The sequence below is a fragment of the Suncus etruscus genome, chromosome 4 (assembly GCF_024139225.1).
Source record: "Suncus etruscus isolate mSunEtr1 chromosome 4, mSunEtr1.pri.cur, whole genome shotgun sequence".
NCBI classification, from domain to species: Eukaryota; Metazoa; Chordata; class Mammalia; order Eulipotyphla; family Soricidae; genus Suncus; species Suncus etruscus.
The window spans coordinates 65,538,790-65,551,681 of NC_064851.1; the positions used below are offsets into that span (position 1 = coordinate 65,538,790).

Here is a 12,892-nt window from a genome sequence, read left to right on the forward strand (position 1 = left end):
GTCAGCTATTTTATTTTTCATGGGAGAGTAGATCATCGGTCTCAGAAGAATTGTTATTTGACCTTTCAGCTTTCAACAAACTGGCTTGCAAATGTGTCTCTAGAGACTGATATCAAACATTCCATCACATTTCTCTGATGCTTGTTTCAAGTTATTTTTGATTAATGGTTTAAAAGCATGGCTTAAGTTATTTTTAAAATTGTTGAGTTTTTAAAAAGTTGTGTTTGATGGGGGAAGAAAAGAACCTTCCTCCTCAAAATGGGAACCATAGTTATAATCACATTTTTAACCACATCAAATCTTCACAGTGATCTTAAGCACGATTTTTTATTCATACATCTTACTTATGCTTAAATGGAATTAATAAATAACTGATAATTACTCATTTCATAGTAAAGGATAGAAAGATAGAGAAATGTTTTCAGAACAGTGAAGAAGTACAATGACAGTGTTTAAGTAAACTGTATAAGAAGGAACAGTTGGTGATTTCTAAACCAACACTCTTCCCAGTATGTTTTGTCTTGGTTTATAATAAATAACTAAACATAAAGAGAGAGAGAGAGAGTTCAACACAACTGTATCCTCAGAACCATTCAGAAAAAAAATGAAAAAGGAACTAAAAAGATACCATATTTACTGATATTCTAAATTCCTATAGAAATTGAATTGATACCATTTATTCTATAGAATAGTTCTCATCTAGTGCAATTTAGATACATTTTAAAAGATATTTTTCATTGATCACATTTAACTCTTCATTTTGTACAATCCACTCAAGCATCTCAATTATGGGCTGGAGTGATAGTACAGTGTGGGTGCCCCTGCTTGCAGGGACGCCAATTAAGATGTGGTTATTCTTCCTTGGAGGGAAATCGCGCAAACACAAAGATAAAGACAGACAAGGAGACAGATAAAAGTGGGAAAAGGATTCCAGCCAAATCTGAATCCAATTCCGTTTATTGAAACTCAAGGCCCGGCTTATATACTTTTTGTGGGCACAGTTCTGCTCGTAAATATGTCGATAGGAAATGGATACATTGAACAGTCTATATTGTCCAGATATCAAGAACTATCAGCAAGTAGGATGGTGTACAGATAATGGGATCCATCTCCATCTAACCGGGGTGCACTGTTAATGGAACCCATCTCAGGCAGGTCGGAATGTACAGATAACGGGAACTTCATAATTTAGACTCAGTTTCCCAGGACCAAAATTCCGTGCTTTCTTTGTTTCTGTACAAGCCTTAAATCTTACATGTTTATATTTATTTCTCAGGGCTGCCTGCTTTTAGCATAGTTCTCTGCTTGTTGCTCTTCTGTGTCTTACAAGCCTTAAATCTTAAATGTTTACATTTATTTCTCAAGGCTACCTGCTTTTAGCAAAGTTCTGTGTTTGTCACAGGGCCCTGCTTTTTAGCTAAGTTTTCTGCCTGTTAAAAGGGGGGTGGGGTTTGATCCCCAGCACTCAGTATTTTCCCTTCAGCTTGCCAAAGTGATCTCTGAGCACTGCTGGGTATGACCCAAAACAACAATTTGTTTGTTTGTTTGTTTGTTTGGGGGCCACAGAAGGTGGCATTCAGAAGTTACTTCTGGCTTTGCACTCAGAAATTATTCCTGGCAGTCTCAAGGGACCAAATAGGCTGCTGGGGATTGACATCGGGTCAGCTGCAGCCAAGGCAAACACCCACTGTGCTATCACTGTGGCCCAACAATACGTTTTTGAGATAAAAGCAAAAAGGTATCAATCAAGCAACACTATTGCTACATAATAGATTTTAGAAGACAAAGTACGCAATTCTAGTAAGGACATGATTTTTCTAGAAATGACAGAAAAGACTATATCTTCTACATCTTCTTATAGAGAATTGAGGTACATGATCAAACAATTGAAGAATTCTTTTTTTTTTTTTTTTTTTTTTTGTGGTTTTTGGGTCACACCTGGCAGTGCTCAGGGGTTATTTCTGGCTCCAGGCTCAGAAATTGCTCCTGGCAGGCACAGGGGGGACCATATGGGGTGCCGGGATTCGAACCGATGACATCCTGCATGAAAGGCAAACGCCTTACCTCCATGCTATCTCTCCAGCCCCCGTTTTTTTTTGTTTTTTTTTTTTTTTTTAAAGCCTACAGCACCCAGTATTTCCAGGCGGTCTCCCATCCAAGTACTAACCAGGCCCGTCCCTGCTTAGCTTCCCAGATCAGATGAGATCAAGCACGTTCAGGGTGGTATGGCCGTAGACCAATTGGAGAATTCTTAATGGATCTTATTTATGCCCTTATTTCAGAGAAAAACCCTTCATAATTATAAGAGATTAATTACCTACTTTTGTTGCTGCTTTGATACATTCCTTAACTAGTATTCAGGAATACTCTAGCTGCCTTCTTCAGCTACTGACATTGAAATGTAAAAGACTCCATGCCCTGGTGGCACTTTTAAGGGACCCTAAAGTTCTCCAAACTTTATTTTTTTTTTTTTTGTATTATGTTCGGTGTTGCTAGGACAGATATAAATTAGTTCACTATTCAAGTGAGTACATAGCATACAGATTCTTAATTTTTTTATATTTTAGGATATATTTCTTTATTATGTTCAAAGAATCTTGCTTTATGATTTTATCATGAATTGTCCTGACTCCCCATCTTTAGAGAACAGAAAATATCCCCCTACATTTGTTCATAAGTCATGAAGAATTTTCTGAGCTCCTATGTTACTAGGATCTGAGATGCAAAGGAGGCAACATACTTATTCTTCAGTGACTAACAATTACGTGACAGACATATATAAAACAAAAGAAATTATTAAAATGTGACAGAAAAATAGACAAATGCATGATTCTGAGAAAAAAAACAACTATGGTATTTGAGATATGAGAAAACCCTAGAAAAGTTAGGAATGCAACACATAGATAACAAGAAGGACCTTAGAGATTTCAGAAGAAAAATCACATGTAAAAACTCAGACATAATGGTAAGACATATTGGAAGTAAAGGGTGTCACTAGCAGCAGCTAAATCAGTGTGAGTGTGTGCTTTAGGCAGTGCAAGGTAGAGAAAGAGACAGAAATTATTCAATCAGTGGTCTCTATGCTAAGTCATAGAATTTAGACTACCTAAAAGCCAAATGAAAAACATTTATGAGGTTTTTTGTAGTTCTTTTTTTTTTTGGCCAGGGAAGGGAGATGATGATAAGAATCTGGGCAAGAATTTTATTAAACTCTGTGAAAGGGATTTTGGAAAATAATCTCTCTCCCACCCACCTTCAACAAGTAAGTGAATTTATCATTATAGAACCCAAAACATGTAACAGAAATAATTATGTTTTTATAAAAAAGTATAAGAAATACATTTTTTTTTTCAGTTTTCACTATGGACCGCAAGCAATATAGGCTAGGAAGGGCAGGAACCACTGAACTAAGATGTAATCGATTATTTTAAAAATGGTATATATACCCAATAAACACCTGTGTTGGATACAGGCAAGAAAGGAGCAAAGGAAAATGAAACAATTTTCTTAACAGAAGAGGAGGCTGCATTATAAATGGCTTCAGTAACCCTTAATAGAACAAAATTCTTGTTCAACAAAGCTCCCAAATGATTTTGGCTGGTCCTCAGTCCCTTTCCCCTCTCTCCCATCCAACCATCGACCCTCAAAGCAACAATTCTAATTACAATTCTTAATGGAAATATGACCAAAGTGAGGTTATTAATATAGTTATAATTAAATTTATTCATCTAGTTTCTGTCTCCCTCCAAGCTCGGTGTATCAGTTAAGTTTCAAACTAGCATTTTCTAAGAGTATTTTAATATTCCTTGCACCATGTAAATTCTAAAATTCTTCCAAATTCTTTCCATAAAAAATAAAAAAGCAGAGACAATTCTGAAAAATTAATGAAAGACCAACTGGGCAATTAAATAGACCTGCAGCACTCCCAGATGAGCAAAGATTCATTTATAGAGGATGAGTGAATCTTTGAATAACCAAATGAAAATCAAGCCAAAATTCTCAGAAAAATTTAAGTAACAATGCACTTTTACAAAAGTGTAAAGGTAGTGACTCTGGGGTTCCATGTTTGTTTTTTTTAAGCAAAAGTTACAGATCTGTATTAGAAATAATTTTAAATACTATGTCCTTATGTTAAGATATGTCAGCAATGTGATGATTTCACATAGCATTACCTGCCTTGATAGTAAGCTAAAAGCTGCTATTGAGGACCAGTGAGATAATAGAGAATGTACGGTGCTTGACTTGCAAGCATCTCACATGGGGTTTATCCTCTGCACCATGTATGTTGGTCCAGCATATTCAGGAGTGATCCCTGATCATAGAGCAAGAGTAATCCCAGAGTATTGCTGAGTATGCCTGCCCATTATGCCCCCTTAAAAAGTGGCAATACATTTAAGTTAGTAACTTATAATTAATAATTAGATCAAAGACCATATGGTTACTTCATTCCTTCATGCATAAAATTCTCCAAACAGAGCAATAATGTGTTATTCTTGAAAACTGGGCCCAAATGATATCCATTATATCCCAGAGTATTCCAGTTCTATTATATGAAATAAAAGTCCTCTCACTTCCTAAATTTGTGATACATGAGGAAAATAATGACATACAAGATTTCTTTAATTGTCACAATGCCCATGTCTGAAGGCTATGTATATTAGAGTCACATGCCTTGCAGTAAACACTTTCATGTTGACTGACTATTGAGAAAAAAAAATGTATGGTCTCCCTATCCTATTGCCTTTATCGAAAACTGTTTTCTCAGCAGTCAATCCTTAATTCAGCTCACAAGCATTCCAGACCTCTCGTTTGGGCATTTTTCTGGTCACCATTCACATGTGATATACTTTCTGATACCCACTGAGATTTCTCTGTTGATAAAAGAGTGAAAGGATGGTTGAATATATATTACCTTTACTTATCACCCATCCATTAAATAAAATCCAAGTTTTAAAAGTCTTCAAAAGACATAAATGTATAGAAAAGCATTTCTGATTTGGCTTAAGAAATCAAAGGTTAAGAAAACAAGACAACAAAGATTTTCTGAATACAAAAAACTCATTACAATTTCTTAATTGTCCATTTAATTCCCCAATCTAGATAATCTGAGTTGAATCGCTCTGTACTTCATGTTTATCAATCTTTATGTTTTTATTTCTGTGTATGTGTGATGCTGGGGATATATGCAAATAAGTCTTTATATTCACAAGACATGAACTCCACTAAAAAGCTCCTTTGGCACCATTTTTATATATTAAGTATAATTAGGAACATGTTGAGTAACATTAACATATAATAAAGGCATTTGTTGTAGTTCTAAATCATATTCTAGTTTATTTTTGAACTTTGTGAAAATGGCATTCTGGCATATTTACTCTCTTAAAAATGGTTTCATTTAATTCTGTGAAAAGGTAATTGTTAACTCATGTTTTATATTGCTTTATGGTGCTATGTCATATCAAATACAAATAAATTTTCCCTTTGATACATTGCAAATTTTCTTGTTCTGTCTATATAAATTATGTTGCTGTGAGAGAACTCTTGTACCTGATACTGAAAGATTTACTGAGTAACACAGTTAGAGTTTAAATTGCTGAATTTTATGAAAGGCACATGTTCAACTTTACAATATAATGAGAGTAATTTAATGGAGAGATTGTATTCATTCATCTTTCATTCCTGCTTTCAGTATGTAAGTTAGTGATGCCCCTTTAATCACTAGTATTTAATATTGCTAGATTCATTTTTTCTGACCTTCTGAACATAAATGTACTTTATATGATTTTTCTGAACAGCAAATCAGTTCAAATTTCACTAAGTAAATTGATTTTTCTCCTCTTTTGTACTTTTTTCCATTGTTTATTTTTCATTCCAATTTATTTATTTATGACTATATAATTGCATTCTTTACCAGTTAAAACGTTTTTTTGAGTTTTGTTTCTTTGTTTTGTTTTGGTTTTGGTTTTTGGTTCACACCCGGCACGTTCAGGGGGTTACCCTGGCTCTCTGCTCAGAAATCATTCCTGACAGGCACAGGGGCCATATGGAATGCCAGGATTCGAACCACCATCCTTCTGCATGCAAGGCAAACATCTACCACTGTGCTATCTCTCCGGCCCCCTCTGCCAGTTAAATAGGGCAAACATCATTTGGTAATCTGATATCTTGTGCTGAATCTTTGCAGTCGTTTTTATTTTATTTTATTTTATTTGGTTTTTGGGCCACATCCGGTGACGCTCAGGGGTTACTCCTGGCTATTCACTCAGAAATTGCTCCTGGCTTGGAAGACCATATGGGTCTCCAGGGGATTGAACCGCAGTTCGTCCTAGGCTAGCGCGGGCAAGGCAGAAGCCTTACCTCTAGTGCCACCACTCTGGCCCCATATTTACACTCTTAATAATTACTTTCAGTAATTCTATTTAAATTATCTACATTTATATGTATGGTATATGTATTTGCAACTTTTAGTATACTTTTCCTATACATACCTCCCATAATCTTAAGTTTTACTGGGGCCAGAGAGATAGCATGAAGATAAGGCATTTGCCTTTCATGCAGAAGGTCATTGATTCAAATCCCAGCATCCCATACGGTCCCCCGAGCCTGCCAGGAGTGATTTCTGAGCATGGAGCCAGGAGTAACCCCTGAGCACTGCCGGGTGTAAACCAAAAAAAAAAAAAAAAAGTTTTGCTATTCATTGATTAAGTTGCTTTGGCTATGATGTAAAATAGGTTTGTTCGTTTGTTTGTTTTGTTTTGTTTTGTTTTGTAACTAACAACTATTAAAGTGCCAAAGTGCCATTTACTGGAATGTTTTCCTATTAATCTAAAATGGTTTTTTATGTATCAAATTACAAAATTCTTTTTTTTATTGTTTTTTTGGTGGGGTGGGGGTCACATCCACAGTGCTCAGGGCTTATTCCTGGCTCTGCACTCAGAAATAGCTCCTGGCACGTTCGGGGAACTATATGGGATACCAGGGATTGAACCTGGGTCTGTCCAGAGTCTGCAGTGTGCAAAGCAAATGCACTACGGCTGTATTATCACTCCAGCCTCTCAATTTACAAAATTTTGTGAATATGAAAGAGAGAGAAATCAAGAGAAATTTGATCCTCTTATATATCATTTTTTCCTTTTATCTAGTTGTAATACATTATCTTAATACTTTTAATTTTGGAATTCAATTGACAAATCTTACTATTATAAAATCCTTAGATGTGTTAGATTTAAAATCTGTATAATTTTATTGTTTTCAAGCATGGCATATTTTAATAAAGTATTACCGGTAAATTAGACTTTTTTTGTATGCTTGTTTTGTCAAACTCTTTAACTGTAAATGAAACTGAGAGCAATTTATTTGATTTATCATTTGGATTCTCTCTTTTGAATTGTATCTATACAAGTATTTAGTATTGTTTGTCATTGGTTTGTTCATTTTTTAATATCTTTTTTGAGTCCTTGACATGATTCTTATTTTGGTTCATAGGTTGAAATAATCCCATGAATTTATTCATTTTTTCATTGTCATTTTTTTAAAGTAAAATTTTTTATTTAGAAACTGAAAATGGGAAGGGAAAGTAAAGCATTCAAGAGAGATTTAGTTTTTCCTAAGATAGCGTGGGTTTTTTCCTAAGGCAGAAAGTGCCCCAGTACACATACCAGCATGAAAGTATGAAAACAGTAAAGTCCAAATTTAGGGTGAAGATATGGGAGGGTGACATGGGTTCAGGCACCATATACCCAGGAAAAAAAATTCTTGTACCTCCTGTGTTCTAAGTTGACTGTTGTTAATATATTTTATTTTGTTTCCAGTTTTTATCAAGTTGTTTACAATATACAGTATTTTAAGGCACTCAAGTTTCAATCACCAGTTGCACCACCAGAGTGACTTGCCCTATACAAGTGTCCTCAATCTCCCACCCACCACCATAGCCAAAGTTCATGCAGGCATAAACAATTGCACTTCATTTTGGTTGCTACAACACAAAGGCAAATGAAATGATCAAAATTTAGATTAACATGGCTTAATTCAAAATGATTGGTATTTGTCGATGGTGTTACTAAAATTAGTGTCTAAGGATTTAGGGCTGTGGTTGCTATTAGTTGAACCTTCTGTTTGCTGTTTAGGCTCACTGAGCTTGTGGATTACTGTGTAATTTATCTATCAGTTTTCCTGTGATTGGACCGGATTGACACTATGGCTGTGTAACACCTCAATATCTGAATAAATTATGTCCTTTTTTGACGATTGAATCAATTGAAATTTCTTCTCATGTAACAGTCTACATAATCTATCAACATTAGAAAATAATAACTAGAATTATATAATACAGAGGGTAGGCACTTGCCTTGTATGAGGCTGGCTGAACCAGATTTGATCTCTGACATTCCATGTGGTCCCTTGTGGTCTCTTGAGCACATAGGCAGAAGTAACCCTGATCATAGCCAGATGTGACCACCTCAATAAAAGGAAGTAATGATTTGTTCCTTTTATTTCTTCAAAAAAAATTTTAAGTAATTCTAGTTAAAGTTGCACTGCACTATATCAGGTACCAAGCATGTATTACTCACTATAAATGAAGAATTATATATCTGTGTATAAATATAAGTATATATTTATGCACACTAAGTTCAATAAGTACATTAAATGTTCCACTATAATGCTTTCTATAGTTTTTAAAATTACATTGAATACATCGCTTTTTTATTATTTTTGCTATATTTTAATTGTGAATTAAATAAATCTTATCAATGCTTTATTGTGTATATTGCAATACTTTATAAGGCTTTATTTTATTTAGTAAATATGATGAAATATACAGATTCTTCATTAAATTATTTTTATTTTGGTTTTTGGGCCACACCCAGTGGTGATATTCAAGGGTTACTGCTGGCGATGAGCTCAGAAATTGCTCCTGACTTAGGGGACCATATGGGACACCGGGGATCGAACCACAGTTTCTTCCTAGGCTAGCACTGGTAAGGCAGATGCCTTACCGCTTGTGCCACCACTTCATTGAAATTTATATTGGAGTCTATTCTGCCTGGACTACACAGAATGGGGTTAAAGAGCTATTTCTGGCTCTGTGGTTATTCTTTGTATGTAGTACTATGAATCAAAATGATCAGAAAGATGACATTCAGGAAAATGCTTTAACCCCTAAACTACCCTGTTAGCCTATACTTATTTAGTTAGATATTGTTCATTTGGATTTTGTTGTTTGGGGTGGAGGCACTGCTCGGGGCTTGTTCCTGTTTTTGTCTACAGATCACTCCTGGATGTGTTCTGGGGAGTATAGGTGTTGCCAAGTATCAAATTTGGGTGGAGAGTATGCAAGGACAACACCTTATTTTCTTTCTCTCTCTCTTTTTTTAATTAAATTTTACTGAATCCATGTAATTTACAAAGTCCTTTATAGTTTTGTTTCAGACATACGCTGAATCAGGGCCAATCTCACACTAGTGTCAACCTCCCTCCACCAATGTTCTCAGAGAGCATCCTATACCACCAGCCCCTGTCCCCAGGCCTGCCAATATAACAGGCCCATTATAAGTTTAGATTGTTACAGTTTTGTGGTCTCTTAATTTCACTGTTGTTAACTTGAACTTAGCTATTTAGTTCTGTCTTTTTTGTTTGGTTTTGTTTTGTTTTTGCGTCGCACCCCGAGGTACTCAGGGGTACTCCTAGCTCTGCGCTCAGAAATCACTCCTGGCAGGCTCTGGAGACCATATAGGATGCTGGGAATCAAACTGGGGTCTGTCCTGTGTTGGCCACGTGCAAGGCAAAAGCCCTACCACTGTGATATCTCTCTGACCCCTAGTACTGTCTCTCTATAACTCCACCAATGCACCTGAGACCTTTTGGCTCTTGGCCCCCATCCTTTCATATTTGTATTTCTTCTTCTCCACTTACTTTTTTTTTTCTTCTCGCTACTCTGGGAGCAAGGGTTTGATACAACTCTCATTTAGATCATTATGTTTCTTCATGCAGTTATTCTAAATACAAAATCTAAATGATGGCATTTTGTGTTTATCTTTCTTCTACTGGTTTACTTCATTAAACATATCTTTCAGTTCCATCCATGTTGCAAAAGTTTCATAATTGCATCATTCCTTACAGCTTGTAGTATGCCATTGTACATATATGTACTACATCTTCATGATCCACTTATGTTTTTGGACATCTAAGTTGATTCCAACTCTTAGTTATTGTATCTAGGTCTGCAATGAATAGAGGTGTGCATCTGTCCTTTCGGATGTATGTTTTGAGTCCTGGGGATAGATACCCAAAAGTGGGATTGGGGATCATATGGCACATTTTTCTTAGTTTATTGAAAACCCTCAGTACTGTTGGGTATGTTTTGTTGGTTTGGTTTGGTTTGGTTTTTTTTTTTTCGTTTTGCATTTTGTTTTGGGGCCACACCCAGTGATGCTCAGGGGTTACTCCTGGCTATGCACTCAGAAATTGCTCCTAGCTTGGGAGACCATATGGGACCAAACAGAATTCTGTCCTGGGTCAGCCTCCTGCAAGGCAAGTGCCTACCACTGTGCTATCGCTCTGGCCCCATGAAAACTCTCAATACTGTTGTTGATAGGGGTTGGATCAGGCAGAATTCCCAACAGCAGCGGATAAGAATTCTTTTCTCTCTACATCCCTGCCAACACAAAGTGTTCCCAGTATTTTTGATATGTGCCATTCTCACTGGTGTTAGATGATGTCTCATTTTTGTCTTGATTTGGATTTTCCTAATTATAAGTGATGATGAGAATTTTTCATGTACCTGTTGGTCATCTGTTGATTATCTTTAGAGAAGTGTCTGTTCATTTACTTTCCCCATTTTTTGATTGCGTTTTTAGGTCATGTGAACCTAACCTTTGTAATTTGAATATCCTAGATATCAAACCTTTATCTGATGTGTTGAGTGAAAATTTTTTTCTCTCATTAAGTTAGCTGCCTTATAATTTTAGTCCATGTTTCTTTTGTCATATGGAAATTTTTTAGTTTGATGTAGTCCTATTTATTCAGACTTGATTCTATATTTTTGCTATTATTATTATTATTATTATTATTGAAGACTTCTTTCAAGTGTAAGTCTTTGAGTATTCTGCTTATGTTTTTCTCACTGAAATTTATGGAGTCAGGTCTAATCTTAATATTAATTTGAATTGACTTTTGTCTAAGATGTGAGATATAGATTGATCTTTAATTTCTTACAAGTGATTATCCAATTGTTCCAATACCAACCATTGAATATACTATCCTTATTTTATTTCAAGTTATTGGCTCTTTTATCAAAGATTAATTGACCAGGGGCCGGGTAGGTGGCGCTGGAGGTAAGGTGTCTGCCTTGCAAGCGCTAGCCAAGGAAGGACCGCGGTTCGATCCCCCGGCGTCCCATATGGTCCCCCCAAGCCAGGGGTGATTTCTGAGCACATAGCCAGGAGTAACCCCTGAGCGTCAAACAGGTGTGGCCCAAAAACCAAAAGAAAAAAAAAAGATTAATTGACCCATATACATGGGAGTTTGTCATTGGATATTTTATTCTGTTATTTTATTCTACATTCTGAATCATTGGTCTGAATGTCTGTCAATGTTGCTGTTTTCTGGTTGTCAGGGAGTCATATGAACCTACCCTAGAGCAAGTCGATGCCAGGGCAGCATTAGGGCCTCCCCTGGTGGAAGTTTGATTCCTAGTGCTGGTGCAGAAAACCATACTGATTCCAAAGAAGGGTTCAAAGATTTGGGGTTGGACAGTTGATGTCTAATCAACTGAGGCCCAAGTTGAGTCACTATAAAAATGTTCAGGGTGAAAGGCATCCCTGCACAATAAAATTTAGGACTTTCTATTCCTCTTAGATAAGAACTTCTTTCTATACACGTTTTTCCTTATTTTAAAGTGCCCAGGCAAATAGGAACAATACCACTTGATACTACTGGTGCATATGAGGGCTAAAATAACAACTTACACAATCTCTTTAACCTTGTTCTAACCAGAACTCAGATTCCAAGAGAAACTTATCTACAAGAATTTCCTACCAAGCAGATCCAAAATATGGGATGGGAATAGCTACTACTACATATGGAAATACACACTAAGAATTATAACTATTAAGGAAATGCATCTAAAGACATATACAAAGGAAATATAAATACCCCATTACAGTTTTGGAGATATTCAGGGGATGGAGATAAAATTCAGGTTACAGTTTTACCCCGCACCTAGATCTTGTGGAGTCTGAGAAATGCATGCAGAAATCAGGGATCAGGTAGTGGCTCGAGCTGAGAGCTCTCCAGAGCCAAATCCAGTAGCAAGCAGCAGTCCAAATTGAGGGAAGATGGAAGAAAAGGGGCTGCACACGGCGAATAAGCAGGAGTGGTGGTGGCAGCTTCTTCCCGGCTGAGACTAGGTAGACTGGGAGGTTGTATTTTCATTTTGGGAGCCAGCTAGCAACTGGCTGGGGCAGGGGGGAAGATCCAGTTCCTGAGGAATTAAGAATTGAAGATAAAGAGGGTTAAATAGGGACAGATAACAGATCAGGGTTGAGAGGGTGAGAGGATAGAAGAGGATTTGTAAGGTGGTAAGTAGGGGAGTAGGGGTTATATATAACAGGGGCTATATATAATACGGATATTAGTGTACAAGACAGATTAAACAGACCTGTTTAATCTTTTTGCATTAAACATTAACATCTTTTTGCATGTTCCTTTGTTCCATGTGTCTACCATATACATACATACACACACCCACATAGACAAACATTGGAGATTGATTCTTAAGTTGCAGTTGAAGAACTGAACCTTGTGGAATGGTTCATAGTGCTTAAAAGATATGGAACTGGAACGATAGCACAGAGGTGTTTGCCTTGAACGTGGCCGATCTAGGACGGACCCT

The 12,892-nt window shown here is 36.4% G+C and overlaps 1 protein-coding gene and 1 pseudogene across 1 annotated transcript in view; one reads left to right on the top strand and one right to left on the bottom strand.

Annotated features, from left to right (window-relative positions):
- FHL5 (four and a half LIM domains 5) overlaps nucleotides 1–12,892 on the top strand; it is a 49,230-nt gene that overhangs the window by 7,334 nt on the left and 29,004 nt on the right. The gene's annotated exons all lie outside the window — the stretch shown is intronic.
- On the bottom strand, nucleotides 2,119–2,237 carry LOC126007483 (uncharacterized; annotated as a pseudogene).